Raw genomic sequence first — 20,507 nt, forward strand, 5'->3', positions numbered from 1 at the left:
TAATTGTTTAAAATATCTGTCTACGAATCTACCGGAGGTGATGATGAACGAATATTAACAGTAATTGATACCGAGTAACTTAATAAAGAAATTGATAAAAGACCAACTGTTTGTAATAAACAAAAAACAAGTGACAAACTACTGCTACTAAACAAATATTTTTCTGGTGGAATGGACACTCTCCGCGTCGTATCATTACATGTGTTATTGATGGATCAATTTTTAAATTGATTTATTAAATACCCACTACTAAAAAAGGTATTATAACTGTTCTGAGTTCTACATTTAACAATATAGTTATTGTTTTGTTCATTATTCTTCTAAAACAAGATCTAAGGACAGGTTGTTTCACAGAATTTGAAAAATTCATCAAATTTTAAAGCCGATTTTAAAGATCTGTACAGTTTCAATTAGAGTTCTGTTATTATATCGTTACTGGCTATTTGATTCTCAAAACTGAAATATTTACAGAACTTTAATAAAACCTTCACAGAACTTGAAAATTGATGAATTGTTCAAATTCTGTAAAACAACCCGTCCTTAGTTCCTTAGTGTGTAACTTTTGTTAACTGGCGTTTATGGCTCGAGTGAATGTTATGCATTATTTTCTAGTTAGTTTTATTATCTAAAATTCTTCAAAACTACTTTTGTAATTCGATAATACTGGAAAAACTTTGCAGGGTGCTGACATAATGTAGGTAAAACTGCTGTTTAAATAATCTTCAACTTGTTATTGGATGTACCGTTTACTATTCAACCATTTACTTCTTATTTACATCTCGCCCGAAGCAAAAGAGCGATCATGCAAGTAATTTTAATGACATCCATCCAAATTAAATGATTTATTTATCTTAGATTTTCTGCGGCAGCGATTTTTTGGTCGCCGCGACTAGAAATCGCAAGTGGAAGCCGGGCCTAAAATGCAGCGGGTTAACCGAAACGACTGCGCACCTGGTGTTGCTTCGACTCCCTCGAGACGGGACGCTACTGTAGCTAGTATGGTTCTTGTTATTATTTCGAGTCGTGTAGGATTTAGTTTTCATGCGGAAAGCGAATTGTTTCCTGACATAGGTGTCGGCGTCGCGCGTCCCAACGCTTATTTGTTTCGCGACGGTAAGGATGGGATGATAATATATCTTGCGTTAAACAAATCATATTTTGTGTCAAGTGTCAGAAACGTACCTTCATTTTTTGTTTGTTCCATTGTCATTGTAATCATGAAACTTTATTCTAGCATTATTATAATTTCCATGTAGCTGAAGACAATCAAACCAAATTACATAACTAGTAAAGTTTTTTTGTTTAATTTGGACACAAAATACTGCAACTCAACCATTATTCAATAATTCACTAATGTTGCTATTTATATTGGACAGTAAAAACTAGAGTTAAAAACAAGTTAAAACAAATCTGGGAAATTACAACATAAGAAAATGCAAAATATTAAAAATGAGAAAAAAACTGATTTCCGTATCTAATTGAATTTAATACGAAACTGCAGAGTATTTTATTGCTTTATAGATGACTGAAAATGATTGCGTTATTTTTAAAATAGTGAACTCTCCTAAAAATTGTTACAAATAGTGCAAGAATTTCTGTGATCTATCTCCACTTTTTCGGTTAAATGGACAATCTTCAAAATGCTGATGTTGACTGTTTTTTCATATTTTTCCAACAATAATTATTATAAATTAATTACAAAAGAGAAAGGGACATTTTTCGCCTAGAGCTCTGTATGCCAATATATCAACAGTCAAAATATGTTGATTTTTATTGTCATAATTCGGTGGTCAGCTGGCAAATTTCGACAAATGTATTTGTAATAAAATTAGTGCCGAATAATAAGTTACATAACTTACAATGCTTAACATCCTGAAAGTGACGTTACATTAAATAGAACTACACAAAAAATACTACGTAATATCAAAATAAGTGTATATAAGCAGTTGAAATTACATACTGCTTAAGAATCATTTAATAACAAAGTAATAGTAATAATCAAACTATAAAAATGATTATATAGCACAGTTTATCATTTCACTTCAAGTGCGCTTTACCTTCTTCAATAAATTTAAAAAGAAGATTTATGCCGGGTTGTTTTACAGTATTTGAACAATCCATCAAATTTCAAGTTCAAAATTAAAGTTCTGTGAAGGTTCTATTTAAATTACCTTAATGTTTCATCAAGGATTAGTTGTTTCACTATACTTGAAAAATAACAGAACTTGAATAGGAAATTCATAGAACTTGATTGACTAGTTTTTAATTTGACATTTGAATAATGGTTCGAATTCTGTGAAAAAACCGGTTCTTACTTTTTAGCACCTAATTCCATTTAGTAGCCATATTCATAAAATTACTCCGACAACGCTCCCTTTTATAATATTGAAAAGATATCATTAGAAAAGTAGATTGAATATCTAATTTTCTATTGTTTGATCGGTAGGTAGATGTGTATGTGTATCTAATTTTCTATTGTTTGATCGGTAGGTAGATGTGTATGTGTATCTAATTTTTTATTGTTTGATCGGTAGGTAGATGTGTATGTGTATCTAATTTTCTATTGTTTGATCGGTAGGTAGATGTGTATGTGTATCTAATTTTCTATTGTTTGATCGGTAGGTAGATGTGTATGTGTATCTAATTTTCTATTGTTTGATCGGTAGGTAGATGTGTATGTGTATCTAATTTTCTATTGTTTGATCGGTAGGTAGATGTGTATGTGTATCTAATTTTCTATTGTTTGATCGGTAGGTAGATGTGTATGTGTATCTAATTTTCTATTGTTTGATCGGTAGGTAGATGTGTATGTGTATCTAATTTTCTATTGTTTGATCGGTAGGTAGATGTGTATGTGTATCTAATTTTCTATTGTTTGATCGGTAGGTAGATGTGTATGTGTATCTAATTTTCTATTGTTTGATCGGTAGGTAGATGTGTATGTGTATCTAATTTTCTATTGTTTGATCGGTAGGTAGATGTGTATGTGTATCTAATTTTCTATTGTCTGATCGGTAGGTAGATGTGTATGTGTATCTAATTTTCTATTGTTTGATCGGTAGGTAGATGTGTATGTGTATCTAATTTTCTATTGTTTGATCGGTAGGTAGATGTGTATGTGTATCTAATTTTCTATTGTTTGATCGGTAGGTAGATGTGTATGTGTATCTAATTTTCTATTGTTTGATCGGTAGGTAGATGTGTATGTGTATCTAATTTTCTATTGTTTGATCGGTAGGTAGATGTGTATGTGTATCTAATTTTCTATTGTTTGATCGGTAGGTAGATGTGTATGTGTATCTAATTTTCTATTGTTTGATCGGTAGGTAGATGTGTATGTGTATCTAATTTTCTATTGTTTGATCGGTAGGTAGATGTGTATGTGTATCTAATTTTCTATTGTCTGATCGGTAGGTAGATGTGTATGTGTATCTAATTTTCTATTGTTTGATCGGTAGGTAGATGTGTATGTGTATCTAATTTTCTATTGTTTGATCGGTAGGTAGATGTGTATGTGTATCTAATTTTCTATTGTTTGATCGGTAGGTAGATGTGTATGTGTATCTAATTTTCTATTGTTTGATCGGTAGGTAGATGTGTATGTGTATCTAATTTTCTATTGTTTGATCGGTAGGTAGTGTCAATTTGTATGGTATTCTTCAATTATAACGTTTTGTTATACAAAGGCAAATGAGTATGGCTGATTTATTCAAATCCTGTTAAAAACGTGATGACACGCCATTTCCTAACTAACTATCAGTACATTCAAAATATATCTGAACACGCGTTGACGCAGCTGCACTTTTCCTAATAAATAAAGACACAATGCGAAGATATCAGAATTGTTATGAACACGTGTTCTTACATCCCCATAATATAGTTGTGTTTTAATGACAGTTTGTTAGGAAAACTATCAATTCATTCGTTAAAGAACGACCGAATAATTCGACCAGATTTTTATTAAATTAGAAATATCTTATATCAGCAAGTTTTCAACGTGTAGAATATAGATTTCTATAAGTATGTATCAGTATAAGATATATCTTTATACTATATTTATAAGTAATTTATCTTATCGAGGCTTAGTCAGCTATTATAACAGATATATATATGGTGATTTTCCACAAACTGCGCCATAATAAATGTGATTCTTTTCCCATCATCAGCATCAGCATAATAATATAATAGTACTTTATCATCGATCATTAATTGGGGCCTTTGATCTCTCTATTCATGTTGGTAACGATTACAATGTCATTGAGACGAATTCTAATCCGTTTATCAGTTCGGCTGTCACTAGCACTGTTACTGTCACCGTCGCGGCGTCCTGCAACGATGACAAAATCATTTATCACGCGTCGCTCGGCGGCAGCAGTGCGCGTGGCACTGTGACACGTTGACACGGTGACACTGCTCCGCTGGTGCCGTACTGGTGCCCGTACTCCGATTTGACACTTCTTCTTGATGGTGTCACTTGCAACGTACGGCCAACTCGTTACTTGTTCACGCCACTAATAGGGGTTGTCGATAGGTACTATATTCATGATTATATCCATTGGTATAATGTGTATTAGGTACATATATTCAAGGTACAATTTATATCTATTCATGAAGCCATGCTAAAACTAAACAGAGATCCTTATGTTCACAATCTACTAAACCTACCTTTTATAATATTTAATTTTATTTAATCATTGAAGATAATATTAACGACTATCTAACGTAAAATAGAAACAGATAAATCAGAATAAGATTCATTCGCATCTAGGAATTGAACACAGGACCTCTGCCTTGCCGGAGCTTTACTCTACTACTAGGCTAATTCGACAATATTTTATATATTTAACCGTCTCATAATTCGATTAAGAACTAGCAACATTGTCTTCATTTTCTTAACGCGTATTTTTTTGTCCGCTATCTTTTATTTATGATTGCAATATTCTTCCCGAACTGAATGTAATATAGATTACGTATTGGATAAATCTATAATATAGAGGACAAGTCATAAATAACAAGTTTTCAGCAAAGCGAATTAAAAATGTATGAATTGTGAGTACCTATCTACTTCTATTGGGTGATTGAGTAACAAATGCCTATTTTTAATTTAAATATATTTTTTAAATTATTTTCAACTGACTAAATAATACAATTTGAGATTTTACTAGTTTAGTTATTCCAAAAATTAAAAAAATTAAAAATTTGCAGCATCTGGCATCTGACACACCTTGAAAGAAATCCGTTCTCGCTTTCTGAATGATTTTTTCCTTTACTATTTTTTACGGTGCTTTTAGCAGACTACACCAAATTTACTCGTGGGCCGCAGTTTTCCTACCCCTTCCTTAAAATAAGTTAAGTTGACATGACCCGACTCAAGTACGCGATACAAATTTTGAAAATCCTCATGTCCTCAGCCCAGTCCTAAGTCAGCCTAGGGTGATTGGACTTTCAGAGTAACACACCCTGATTTTACGTACTCCCCTTTAAACGCTATAAAATGTATTGTTGATATGACATAGGGCCCTTTGTGGTCGCTAAGACGAGATATATTGTAAGAGTCCTTGCTAAAATTTAAGCCTGCTAATTCGGCCGCCTAGATTAATTGGGTTTATTTTATTTTGTATAAATCAGCTCATTGTTTAACTAAAGCGCATAATAATAAAAATAATAATAATTGGATAATTTGTAGAGCGCCGTTTTTGTTAAAAATCACCTCAAAGGCGCTGTACAATTTATTTCCTAGATTTGTTATTTAGAAAAGATACCAAAACATACTTACCTGGCACTCTCACTTCCAACAAACACACTTATATTAAAAAGTTTATGCTTATAAAAGATAAAACTGCACGCAGAGGACACTATATTAAAAAACACTTGTCATCGCATGACCTTAAGTCTGCTATAATTTTTTATTTTAATTTAACTGTATTTTAACTGTCTTAAAAAGCCTATAAATTGTTTTTTTATTTATTTTAAACTTCCGATTTAGTTGTCCGGGTTAAGTCTTCCCCAAAGGAAAAACTTAACCCTTCCACTCACTTTTCCACAAATGATCAGCTAGTCAATCAACACTATGTAAGTGCATTATATAAGTAAAATAAATACAAAACAATACAAGAACAACAACACGTCAAATCACCAGATATCAAATGGGAAAAAAAAATTCACCGTCTCCAGATATTTTCATATCAGAGGGTTCGGCTCGGTAGAACTTCTAACAGGGCCTATAAATCCTACTGATCCCTCAACATAAATATTTAAAAAATCTTTTGTTATCCTACATGTATTCAAAATGACCGACTTTTGCATCTTTATATATAAATTTTTTGATAGATCTAATACGCCTAAATTTTTAATTAGAGAGCTAGGTATAATGTTGTTATCATTTTTATTTATTTATTTTTAATTATTATTTTTATTTATTTTATTTTATTTTTAGTATTTTTTTACATTTTGTTAATTTAAATTGCCGTCGACTGTGGAAGTGGAGGTTTCTGAAATTATGGATACGACTGTCTGAAAAGGTGCGTTTTAAGTTTAGACCTAAATTCTGTCGAGTCTGCGATCATTCTCAAATCATGTGGCAGTCCATTCCAGGCTTTAGGTCCTGACATGGCGAAAGCACGCTCACCGAACTTAGTATCTGGTGTGCGCTTTGGTTCCTTCAACCTTCCGATAGCTGATGACGTTGCTGACCTAAGGGTTGACTGTCGGGAATTGGAATCTTCTGGAATACACAATTCTGATAAGTAAGCCGGAGCCATTCCGTTAAGTGACTTAAATACCATCCAGCATACCTTGAACTGGATTCTTTCAGGACATTTGAGCCAGTGCAGATGTTTGAGATGCTCTGAAATGTGGGAGTATTTAGATACCCCGGTGATAAGCCTTGCCGCGGCGTTGAAAACGGATTGTAATTTGTTGATTTGACATTTGGGGAGACTTGCATATATTCCGTTGCAATTCCGTTGCATGTCTAGTTATTACTTGTATTGTAAAAACCGATCGGTTTGGAAACAACAAACCACTTCCCTTACTAAGAAACCTACCTCCCCTTACTTTAAATTTTACACAACTTTTTACCATACATTAATGATTGTTGTGTAAAATTTTAAATGTGTTTGCAAGGCCTATGTAACCCGCGACATCCGGTTTGCTAGACGTAAACCTGACAACTCTACCACGGAGTTGTGTTGTGCCTCTAAAGTAAAAGAATGTAGGTACTTATAGGAGCTGTCGGCACGAGATAAGTTTTAAGTGGTCTTGTAATAATATTGTCACACTATTTAGATTTCAATTTGAAAATTGAAAGTGTGAAATCTGATTTTACTTTGATGGTACATTCCTATAAAGAAATCTCTTTTATAAAAAAATACAAGAACAAAGACACGGCAATTCCACCAAATTAAACATTTCTTACTCGCTAAATCAATTAATTTAAATTCGTTTCAAAAGGCTCGAGAGGTAGGTTCTATAATATTGATTCATCCATTGCCATCTCGAAACGCCATAAAGTGAAAGCAAAAAGAGAATGTCGAAGTTAGTTTATTTAACGAAGTAAATTTGCGTGTCTCAGGCCTGTTCTCCCACTTCTTCAAAATAACTTCGTCTATCTAACATGATACAAGACTAAGACATTGATGAAATAAGTGAATTTATCGATCGAGATTGTTATCTACGCACACATTGTTGACACTCATAAAATAGGGTTTGTCTACTTCAATATATACCTGCCAATCTATTTTTATAATTCCTAACTTTAATTACATTTAGTTAATATTAATAGTTCCTTCAATATTAAAATTTTAGTGATATAGGTATCCAAAGATGCTCGAATTTCACACAAATAATCGGAGAAAAATGAATATTGTTAATTTATAAAGTATCTCTTAAAATTATTGGTGATCCTGTTGAAAACGGGATTGTAAGCCTTTAACGAATGAATTAATAGGTTTCCTGATAAACTTTTAGTAATCTTCGAATATATTAACACGATTCTGTTCATTCATACGCTAAAGGAATGCAATCCCGTTTTAATTTGAAGAGGTTCTTAAAAAAATTGTAATTTTTCTCCGTGTACCAAAAAAATATCTAGTTGCTCTTCAGAGGTGCTCTTGAAATTTACCCTCAATTATGCAACCTGAGTTTGACTGAAGCTATATTTGTGCTCGTTACACGAAGTTATTCCAAAGGCACTCGAATCCATTATAACTTTCTTTAAAGGAAAAAAAAACAAAGATACAGGCAGTAATTAACAAGAAAACATAAATCAATAAAAGGAGAATTTACCTGCAAACTCACTATTTCTCATTGATTAACAAAATTCTTACAATCACTCTAACGACGCTTAAAGAATTCTTTAAGTAATTGTAAAATTCTTACAATCACTCTATCTTCAAAAATTCTTCAAGCGTTGTTACAGTGATTGTAAGATTTTTTTGAGGTGATTGTAGAAATTTTTTAAGTGATTGTAAAATTCTTACAATCACTCTAACAACGCTTAAAGAATTCCTTGGTAATTTAATTCTAAGATACAATAGGTTCAATGAATCATGCTTTGCCGTATTGGTGCATGCAATCATGTTGAGAAGTCTTCAACATATGGCTTTAAATAAAATTACCTATTGGCCCAGTTTTGCATCGATCCGATGCTCATCATGAATTATCTATACGAAGACACGACTGCAACGGAGGTCACCGTAGTATTGGGTATTAGTTCAAGCTCTACATTGTAATAAAATGTTGCATTTTTGACAGAAAACTAAAGTTTTATTAGTATGAAAACTCAAATGTGTGCGAATATATTGGGGAAGCTACAGATATTGTGGACATCAATTTTCAATGTCAGAAGGCCGGAGAAATTCTATGTACATATTACTAAACGTATTCGAAAACTAAACACTGTTTTTGAAAGGTGATGAATTACGCTTTAAAATTTTATTATTAAAACAATAAACATAACACTTATAATTTTTGAAAGATAATTTTTTTCAATGTAAATTAAGTTTTAAAAATGGCTCACCTTAGGTTTTTCGTCTAAACGGTGACTTAATTTACTGATAAAAAACGTATTTTGTTAAACAAATGTATCATAGGCACAGACATAGGAATTAATAGACGAGAAGATAATGGCGAGGGGTAAAATCAACTGTTGAAGAACGAAGGGGGTTAAGCTGACTGTGATTCGTCAATAAATCAATCTGACAGTAAATAGGCATCTCGCATTATAATATCACCATTTAGTTCTTAAAAGTAAAATCTGCTTTTGAATGAATAGACATTTTTACATGGGAGCGCAAATTACTCGCAACGTTATGAACTAATTTGCGAAGTCCAAATTCGGCAAAGTAAATTTCTTCTGTTTGCAGAGTCGTAGTTAGTTTCAGAGTATTTAGTTAAGACACTTTTACAAATGTTTCATAATTTACTTACCCCAGTAAACAACGATGAGCACACTTGAGAATCGCTACATTGTGATGTGATAGTATATGTTTCTAAAACTGATCCATATAATACGGTGTGAATAAGCTTAAAATAAAGTAAAATAATGCTTACTTATGGAATGTAATACGACAATTGGGTTTATTCTCTTTTTCACGTCTATTTTTACAAGTTTTCATATCACAAGTCAACATTTTGCCGTGTTATTTCGTAAAATGAACCGATGATGCCTCGACCATAGTTCGCACAAGAATGATGACGTCACGTTTTCAAATTTCACTTGAGGCCATACGCGAGCACAGCCGGCTCCAATGGAACCGGTATGGGGAGTGGGGATAATACGCTTTTAATCACTTAGGGCAGGTCTACTAATATTCATATGTCTATGATCAAAGGCATATTACTGTCACCTCACTTTTTATCGTTCCATACAAAAATTATTTATAAAAAAATTGAAAAAGATTCATTATTTTTACTCAATTTGCATTCGTAACCTTTGGTTACATAGAGGTACATATTTTAATTCTTCTATAGTTAACTTCTTGATTTAAAGCTTAGATCATATTTCTTCCAATTAAGTTAAGGAATATACAACGATTTCTATGAGACCAAATGAGTTGTTCGCTGTTTTGTTTGTCAATCCATGATGCTTATAGCGTAATGTGTCACCTACCTTATTGCAAATCGTAGATCTTTACGTGTATTTAATGGTCACCCCTGACTGCTGATTACAAGGTATGCGTATAATATTTTTTTGTTTCTCGTTATTCGTGTTATTTTGATAACGCAGGATTCGATTTATTGAAGTGCCTACTCGTCGGATCGGAAATTACTTGAACCGAGAGAGCTCAATGATACAATCCAGGATAAGACCGAAAAAGATTTTAATTGAATATTTTAACAATATGCTAAAAATATCAATTTAAACTTCTAAGCCCCGATATTGGACTTTAAAAGCGTGCCTGTATTTACCCGAATTTAAGCCCCTCAGCGTCCAATCAATCATTCATAAAGTTTACCATAATATTATGTTAACATAATATAACATAAAATAATATTGTGTAAGGTATATGAAATTAAGTACTTGCCAAAGCGTGTAGAATTTGTGTGAATTTGACCAGTTGAATATGTGCCAAAGAAGGTATCAAAAAAGTCAATTTTCTTAGAAGATTAAGAAATAAACTATAAGGAAACACTGCAGAGCTCATTTATAAAAATATAGTTGCTTCGCATTTAGATTATTGCTCTACTATGTTATATTTGGCAAATGAAGGAAATTTGAACAAACTAGATGCTATACAGAATAGAGCTATGCGATGTATACTGGGAAAAGGCAAATACGCAAGCATTAATCAAATGAGAGAGCAGCTAAATTGGATAATAATAAAAAAAGTTATTTAATGTGTTAATTTTTGTGCATAAAGTCATGATCAGCCAAATGCCAAAATATTTTAATGATGAAATTGTTTTAAATAGAGATGTTCATAATTACGAAACCAGAAATGTAAATAGAATTAGATTGCCACATATGAAGAAATCAGAATCACAGAACTGCCTAATGTACAAAGGACTAAAGATGTATGATGAAATGCCTGAAAGTCTGAAGAATGAAGGAGCATGAATGTATTTAAAAAGAAATGTTATGTTAATTGTAAAAATATTTAAAGTTACCAAATTTAAAATTATCTTGTTCATATTAGTATATATTCAAATGTTGTATAAACTAAAAAAAACTAAGTAACTAACCAATTAACTAACAATAGCGCGGTTTCCCGCAGGAGTAGGCAGAAAAGACGGACCAGAAATAACCCGGTCTTGGCACACACTCATTACCTCATTCACATTCATATTTAAGTGGTAGACTTGAATTCCCGCTCTGAAATTTTTGTAAATGTTTAATATTTTTTACGACTTTATTACAAAACATCGACTTTTCTGTACTTTTTATAAATACAATATTCATGGATTATATATATAAACCTTTCGGAAGAAATTCTCTAAATTCGTGTGAAAACCCTACAAAAATCCAGTGCGTAGTTTCGTTAAACTAAGCGCACAAACAGACACGGATTGCGATTTTATTTTATACTATTTAGAGATTTACTTTAAGCACTTTTTGTGAATATGTCAGAATCAGCAGAAATTGCCAGATCGGGTTTTCTCATACATACTCTTCTAAAGTTCTCACTGTTGACATGGCCCGGCTGGTTCACTATTTCGTGCCATTTCTTCTTCGAGCGTCCCCGACCTCTTCTACCATTAACATTTTCTCCATATATTTCTTCTCCATGCATTCGCTCTTCACGCTTACACCATATGTGCGTCCCTTTTTTAATCTTACGCATTACGCTTATAGCAGCCTTGCATTCATTGGAGATCTCCACATTTCTTACAATATCATTCGTGGTTTTTCCTACATACACCTTGGGGATTTGGGAGGCGGTTATCTGTACCGCCGCCCCGGGAACCTTTTGTTGGATAACAAACACCCCTACTATAAGTCACCTCGCGTGGTTCGCTACGGTTAGTGAATAAGCAGGGGTGCCCGGGTTCATGGGGTGAGATTTTTTTAGGTCTTGCATCTAGCAGATGCGTTTGCTCAACTAGTGCGTGGCGGGTCGGATCGGGAGTGACTGGTTGAGGGGGACCTCTCCAGCCGGACTCTCTCTCGACCTTGCATCGCAGTGGGAGGGATAGATTCATAAGTCCGTCACTCCTGGACTCATTGACCCTCAGATTCCTACCCGCCCCTCATACCTTTTTCCTTCCCAGAACTTTCCCTAAAACGACCCTCCACATAGCATTCCCAGAGATGACATAGGCCCCGAGGGAATATTTTTTCACCAGCTGTGTGGAGCTAATGTAAAAAAGGGATCTCATGAAATATCATGGGATATTATATTTCCAATTTTGATAAATAAAAACGGATTTTGTTGAAATCTGATAGTATTATTACGCTAGCGTCTGGACGATCTAGGCCCTCTGATTGGTCGAATTCAAATCGTATGTTTCGGGTAAATCCCGAATAGGGGGTCTGCAGGCAAAATTCGACCACTCTGCCCCTCTGGCGGTATAAAACGAACCAAATGACTGGGGCGAATATTTAAATATGCAGCTAAAAATACGTATAGTTACGCGAAATTACTTGACCATTAACAAGCGGTTAATAAGATTTTCTCCTGGAAGCTATCACTTTGTGATGGCATTATTTATTTTATTAAAACATAAATAACTCTGATTACATCACTTTATTACACACAACCTAAAACAAAGTTCACCTCATCAGGAGTAAGTACACTCCGAAGTCAAAAATTAAATATAGATTACAATTGGAAAGAAGAAGAGGAAGTAGGGGGGAGGGGTAAGAGTGGGCGGGGTTTATCAGAATTAGGAATTACAATATCGTTAGACGGGAAAGACCAGTTGAGTGGGAAAATATTTAAAAAAGAGTTTATAAAAAAAAATCTTGTTGATTTTATCTGCTTTTATACTAACATGTTTTCTAATTTCTAAAAATATAAATTATTTATTTGCGATGCCTTATATCCTGTGTAAGTATTTTAAGATCTGAAAAAACAAATAGCAAATAACCATTAATCAAATAGAATTTAATAACGGTAATTCTAATAAATTGATAGTTGAAATACTAAATAAAAAAATAAACATAATCTCTTCAAATGGTATATTTACCCTATTTCTAAAGATAGAAATAATTTTATTATATTATTAATATTATAAGTTGGTACCTAGTTATCGCGTTTCTGAATGTATAACACAATCATTTCAATTTACCCTATTTCTAAAGATAGAAATAATTTTATTATATTATTATAAGTTGGTACCTAGTTATCGCGTTTCTGAATGTATAACACAATCATTTCAAATTTTGAAAAAAAATACTTAAATTCAAAGCAAATGTTTCATTAAACCGGAGAAACATAAAATTAGTATTTTTGAAATTACGTTAAAAACCAGTGATATTAATAATAATAGATACAGTGTGTCATTGTGGGGTTAAATACGCACGAATTTCGCAATTACCGCGGAGTTGAATTCCGCTAATAATGTGTTCGGTACCTATCCGCGATCAATGCCGTTCTCCCAACAATCAACACCACCTCACCCACGGCCGTAGCAGCTCGCCGCAATCGTGTCGCATTACGGCCGCAGACCATTGCCATTGTGGCTGGTGGCTACCATTTCCATCGCATTGGCAACTAACGAGGTACCGCGTTCGGTGTCCTTCGTCCATACATCATCACATCACTCAACCAGACTACTGAAACTGTTAAAATAATCGAAATACTAAATTATGTGTTCATATTTCCGTTCAACGACAACATTTTTTGTATAGTGATTTTTTTGTTATGAATTCATTTAAAGTTTAAAGTGACACACGCCGCGTTTCCTGAAAATGTTGTTTTCGTCCCCGGACATTGTTTTTTTTTTTTAAATTTGTTTTTTTTTCAGGTTAAAGCGAAGCTTAATGCTTAATCACTATTTCAATTGATCTTTACTCCAAATTGGTTTACATTGTAAATACCAAAAATATGCTTTAGACAAATTGAAGGTTTTTCTATCGTTTCGCTTGAGTAGAACACAAATAAAAAAATAAATTACTCAATAAAAAATATAAATGTAAACTACTAAAAAAAACATGTTTTCAATAGAAATGTATGAACGCGTAAAGGAAACAAATTTAAAAAATATATAGTATTATAGCTAAGATTATCTGTGACAATTTCACTTGATTAACTTTTTTGCTTTCTTATAAAATTATTTACAAAATAAATGAAAAACGGTTTTGTGCTTGAAATCGAACGTTTCTAGTCTCCGTTTGTCAAGCGATTTTAATGCCTATTACCAACAATATAAGGTATACCAAGAATATACACATTTTTGGCTAGTAGCTTCCTCTTAAACACGACGTTTGTTATAATCTACGTGTTCATAGATGGCGTTAATTTAATTATTTTATTAAAATACTCTTTTTGCAAGTTATGCTTTGAAATATAAAGACGTAGATAAAATTAATAAACTGGGCAACCAGTGAGGTCCATTGCTCTTTGAGCGCGGGTAAGATGTAGTTGTTTAGTTGCTGATTAAAAATGTGTTTTAATATTTTAAATATTTCACAGAACGTTCAAGAAGTGCATATATGTAGCTAATTTGTTCAGCGCCCCTTTTTTATAAATCACCCTAAGGGTGTTGCACAAATTTCACTGTATAGTATCTATTTGTGTACAAACAGACTTATGTGTTCTCCCCTCCTACGACGTGTGTCTCTTCAAGACCCAGGATCACTCCTTCCTATCCTCTTAAAGACCCGCCACACAGCATCCACAAAGATGACACAGATCCTGGGGCTGTCACTTGAAAAATAAGATTTTTGTAGTATCTATCCAAATTAATCTGAATTTAACTCTTTTATAAGAAACTCTGTTTTTCACAATAGCTTTTCAGCTTTTGAAATTTATGGGTGTAAATGAAGCAAAGAGTTTAGACTTAGTATTTGGCGGTAAATCCCTGCGGAGAAACGGCATGTAGTAACTACCATTGAGATATATATATAGTCGATATTCCTTGCAAAATGAGTGTAAAATGTTGTTACCTTGCGAGAAGTAGGAAGGGGGTGTGGCGGCTGTCGATGTCACCCGAATCCTTCCGACCGCGAATGAACTTATCAATGTGCCGTGGCCGCCCGCCGCGCTTGGAACATTTGGATTACCGGCGCGCCAACTTGAGTTTTTTTAACATTAAAAAGCCAATGTACACGATCACTGATTATGGCACAACCCTGTTTACCGATGAAAGTCATTGTTTTCCTTATATTTTCCAGTACACTTGAATCCAGCGTCGATGTCGGCATTTTGAAGTTATCGATGTTAACCGATGTAAGTGGCTCATAGTTCGAACGCCAATATGTGCTCTGTCATGGTAATGACACGTTAGGTAGTGTGAGCGGCCGTTATTGAGCTGACGATAATAATAATCTGTCACGTCCTTGACCTTCCTTTGCATATTTATGATTACTGTTGCATTTTTATGACCTCCAAGCTACGATTTCATCAATTCACACAGTGAAGTGCGATCAATAACAGATTATTAAATTTTATGTTAAGATTAGAACACTAGATATCGTGGTCAAAAAAATATCCAACAAGCAACTACAAATATAACATTTGGACAAAAAAGCTTCTTTTATTGCTACTATCTCCATTGTACTAAATTCTACAACTAATATTCTAATACTAATCCTAATTCCAACTAATATTATAAATGCGAATGTGTATTTGTTTGTTTGTCATTATTTCACATCGCAACGGAGCTACCTTACCTACCCTACCTTGCCTCCTATTTTTTGCACAGGGATAGTTTTAGGAATGGGAAGTGACATAAGCTACTTTTATCCTGGAAAACATTTCATTCATTTGGGAAAATTCTTTGTACAGTAATTTCTCCCTAAAAACACTACATAATATATTTGTAACTCCCTTATAATATTGTTCATACTACTGAATTGTAATAATATGTAAATGAAATCCTCAGCACAGGAGATCCCAGTGAAGTATCATTTCTGATACAAAAAAGATAATAAAACATTTATTATTATTATTATTAATGATCCATAAAGCGAAAATAGTAAATAATAACACATTGACATTACTTACATAATCTAACTCTTATCATTAATACATACATGACATACGTACATACTAGAATGTGTTCCTATTTTATTAAATTAAAACTCCTTTGTAAGCTCTTGGTTTACACCGGCATAGAAATAAACTCGTTTTAGTTTGTGTATTAAAAATATCGCAGTTTTGCGCACGGGTCTTGTGGCGCAACGGATAACGCGTCTGACTACGGATCAGAAGATTCCAGGTTCGAATCCTGGCAAGATCGAACTTTTTTTTGTTTGTTTTATTTTACCGCTTAACTTTTTTTCTTATTTAAATTGAATAAAAACTTGAAAATATGTATTTTATTACCAAAATAAAGAAATATGTATTTTATTACCAAAAATTTTATGTCAAAATACCCAACCAAACTGAAAAATAATATCTTTAATCAAAAGGTATGGTATTTCTGTGTTTCCTCCCTCCTATAACATGGGTCTCTTCAAGACCATGTTCACTCCTTCCTCTCCTCAAAAATACCCTCCACACAGCATCACCAGAGATGACGTCCTCGTGTGTGGAGTTAATGTAAAAAAAGGCGATGCACTATGAAGTAATGCAAGATGCAAGTCATGTGTTTTTGGTTTGAAAATTTGATAAGATGCTTAATTATTGAGTGTAGAACATATGGCCTGTGAACCAATCGAGAATTTTTTAATAAGACTAGAAAAAAATAAATTATCAGACCTATAAAATCACAAGTTAAAAAATCTTCTACTTAATAACCCCTATTCGCAGATGATTTTATTGTATAATGTGGAAAATGGAGTTCTTTAGAAAATTATTGTAAAATTTTAAATATTTGTGTCTGAACTTTTCAAAGTGAAATAGAACGCACTTTTAAGCGATGTTTTTTTCTTGTGTAAATCAAAACAGGCGGGTGGTTTTACGAGGGAATTTAAACCTTATCGCCATCTACATAAGGAGTGTTATTGTTAGCGGCCTTATTCCAAATATTTCACATGGTGCATCGCGCTAACTGGAACCGCAGTGTAATAATAGCTTTATTGGTTTCATCAAGCACGTGTCGGATTACACGTGTAATGGTGTAATGCGCAATGCCCAGAGAGCATTAGGGTTTAGATACTAATCCAATGCGGATTATTGGAATGAGGTCCATTACTGGCCATTACTGAATTACTGAGCTAACTGACAACGGTCAAATGGCGCTTGATATTATGGACAATTTATGAATTAATCTGTATTCAAAATGGTGGATAATAAATTGTTAAATACTTTGTTTCAGGTGAATAATTTATTTTTAATTGAACGTTCATTTCTGAACGAATATTTGTAGTTTGGTGTTTTGCGAAAGAGCAATTTATTCGTAGATTAATTAGGTTAGTTTTAATTTATTCATGTCCAAAAAAGCGACGTTATATTCGTTTATTACAATGTTTTGTTATGCAAAGCTTTAAATTTATTTACCACCTTCGTGATAAATATACGCCATAAAAAGCTTTTGCTTGTGTAGTATAGAGGAGTTATTATGTGCCCTCGTAAAATAATCCACAAAGTTTTTTTTAACCCCTCCACCATTTTAGGGTCAAATATGACCATATTTCCATATTTTTTAAAAGTATTTTTATCTTTTCTTCTATAGTGCGGAAATACGTAATTTTTTGACGTTACACAGAGAAATAATAATTCTTTCCAGTTTGTCTCAAATATTTATACTGGATGCCATTAATAAAATCCTAAAAATAGCCAAAGTGAATAATTCATATTTCGCGCCACTATCGTAACAATCGGTTTAACTTTAAAATAAAAATCTTATGTTTTATTATATGTACGAGTAAAAAATGTTACTGTTTTCTTACAAAATCCCTAAACAAAACGAATGTCTTTTTGAAATATCGAGTTCTCTCAATTATTCTTTGATTGAACTTGTTTATGTGTAAACAAGAGTTTATGTGTAAACTATTCTTTTTAGATACATCTAATTGAATTTCAATTTTGTTTTCTTCAATGAAGTGGAGTTTTGGAAGTGGTCAACGTAAATTTGGAAGTGGAAATTAACCCACTTCCCGAGATCCGATTGAGCTGAAAATTGGCAGACTCGCTGTCGATGACAATGATTCTATATGATTCGATTGGTGGTACTCATGTACACACACGCGCATACATGCATTTTTGCGAAATTTGACGATTTTAAATTTACTACAGTAAATTTGATAAACGAAATAAATGTCGGTACTGTCCAATTAGGTGTTATCGTTGTTGTCCTTGGGGAGGAAGTTCAAACCTTAGTGAAAGAATATTTTGTTGGCATTTCAAGACATTTTAAAAATTCAAAGCAGTTAGCCAGTCCATGAGGAGAAATGTTCGATCCCCAGTCAAACAATTTGTTTTTTAAATACTAAAATACATATATTCATAAAAATAGATGTATTATAGTACACAACCATGTTTTAATGGATTTAAAAAATTTATTTACCATATGTAAAAAAAATATATAATTAAAAATAATAATTATACGATGTCCAGAAGTGGACATCACAAACTGAAAATCGTTTAGAATAACTTTTCTTCAGTAATTTAAACAAAATTAAAAATTATTTCATAAAATATTAAAAAATAAAAATACTATGAACTTTTAAAATTTTGTCTTATTGAATTTTAATTTATTTTTAAATTGAAGTCGTACACACTTTTTGTAATTATTATTTTATGAAACTCTCTTACGTCTAAGTAACCTGCTTCATAATTGAAAAGAGGTACACATATAATAGTCAATTAATTTGATATTCTTATTCTACTTTGACTGCTGGTAGTTCGCGTTGTTCGAGGTTGGTTCGTTCCTTTCTCATGGACCGCTGAATGACAGTAAAAATTATAATAATTTCATCGAAGTGTTCGCACATAAACAGAGGTATACGTACCATTAGATTTTCTATTTAGTTTAATGAAACCGAATTGGCACAGGACAGGACCTCCAACAATCAACCCGAAATTAATAAGGAGAAGAATGTGAGATGAGGTTAGATTAAGAATTTCCCGATTCCCCTATGAAAACCAGTGACATAGTTTTGGTAGAGTCGTGCGGCGGGCGGCGTGATGTGGGCGGCGGCTACATAACATGACCAACGCGGAGCAGAGACAAGACCGCCCGAAGCAGTCAGCAGTCCGCAGTCAGCAGAATGCGCCGCAGCCAGGAACCGATTAGTGGATGTTTCGATCGCGGTCGTGACCGAATATTGTCACCGGTTACCTCTCGGGCCGCTCCGACACAAACATTCCTAGACGCGGCTTTCCCACGAGAATACACTTTCAGACGATCACCGACATTTTTATCGATGGAAGCGCCGTGATCAACGGACGTTAATTGATTGCGTAAAAATTAGTAACTGCTTTAATCTTTAGAAACTATTTGGACAATTTTTGTAGTATTTTGGCATACCATAATTTTTGCTCACACGTTTGACTAATATTTTGATCATTGTGATTAATTTTTAGGATACCTTGCCGTGTTGCGCTTCCTACTTCTTAAGGCGATGCCATACGTCGTGTAATATTTTGAATCAAGCCGCCATCAATAACATTCCTTACGTAGATGGCGATAAGGCTTTAATTCCCGCTTAACACCATCCAGCTGTTTTGATTTAGGCAAGAAAAAAACATGGCCAAAAAGTGCCTTTTATTTTATTTTGTGGAAGTTCAGGCATAAATATTTAAATGCTTTCCGATCATTTTATAAATAACTTAATTGGCCACATTATACAATAAAACCATAACCTAAAATGGGTTCGTAAGTAGGAGATTTTGAACTTTAAAGCAGTTTTCATAGGCCTTATAAATTATTTTTTTCTGGTATTATAAAAAGACTTATGTAAAAAATACTCGATTATTTCAAAGGCCAAGATGTATTATACTCACGGTATTTATTTAAAGTATCTGAAACATTTCTGGCGACCAAATTTTCAAACCAAAAACACATGATTTTGCATTACTTCGTATGGCATCGCCTTAAACCAAAGTTACAATGTCCATCATCGGGGCAGATGTGTAGATTGTGGTGAAGTATGTTTGTAGATTATTTAGAAGTGATACTGTATCACGGAAAGTTTAATAATTGGTTATATTATTGTGGTTTTCAGAGTTTAGTTTTGGTGAAGCAATCAATCAATATGTTGATCGTTCGAATTTCTTGTTTCAGTGTTTGTGTAACATTTTCCGATGACTATCAAAATACCCATTTCAAAAATCTTAGAGTTGAAGGAACACTTAGTAGTCTTATTACCTACCTTATGATGAACAACCGCCATTTGGAATTAAAATGTTGCCTTTTCTTGAAATTTCTTTGGTAAGCAGATCTGAAAGCAAAGTAGGTATTTTTTACCTGTCTGCCCCGTTCCCCTCCCCCTACTTTCATCCTCACAATTATCCAAA

At 33.2% G+C, this 20,507-nt stretch overlaps 1 protein-coding gene and 1 non-coding gene across 4 annotated transcripts in view; both read left to right on the forward strand.

The window, feature by feature from the left end:
- Nucleotides 1-20,507, forward strand: part of LOC149415566 (apoptosis-stimulating of p53 protein 2-like) — a 693,728-nt gene that overhangs the window by 221,778 nt on the left and 451,443 nt on the right. The gene's annotated exons all lie outside the window — the stretch shown is intronic.
- Nucleotides 16,272-16,344, forward strand: TRNAR-ACG (transfer RNA arginine (anticodon ACG)). The gene has a single exon. It is a non-coding gene; the product is annotated as a tRNA-Arg (tRNA).

Source organism: Hesperophylax consimilis, chromosome 18 (genome assembly GCF_061612785.1).
Source record: "Hesperophylax consimilis isolate HC1 chromosome 18, BYU_Hcon_1.0, whole genome shotgun sequence".
Taxonomy (NCBI): domain Eukaryota; kingdom Metazoa; phylum Arthropoda; class Insecta; order Trichoptera; family Limnephilidae; genus Hesperophylax; species Hesperophylax consimilis.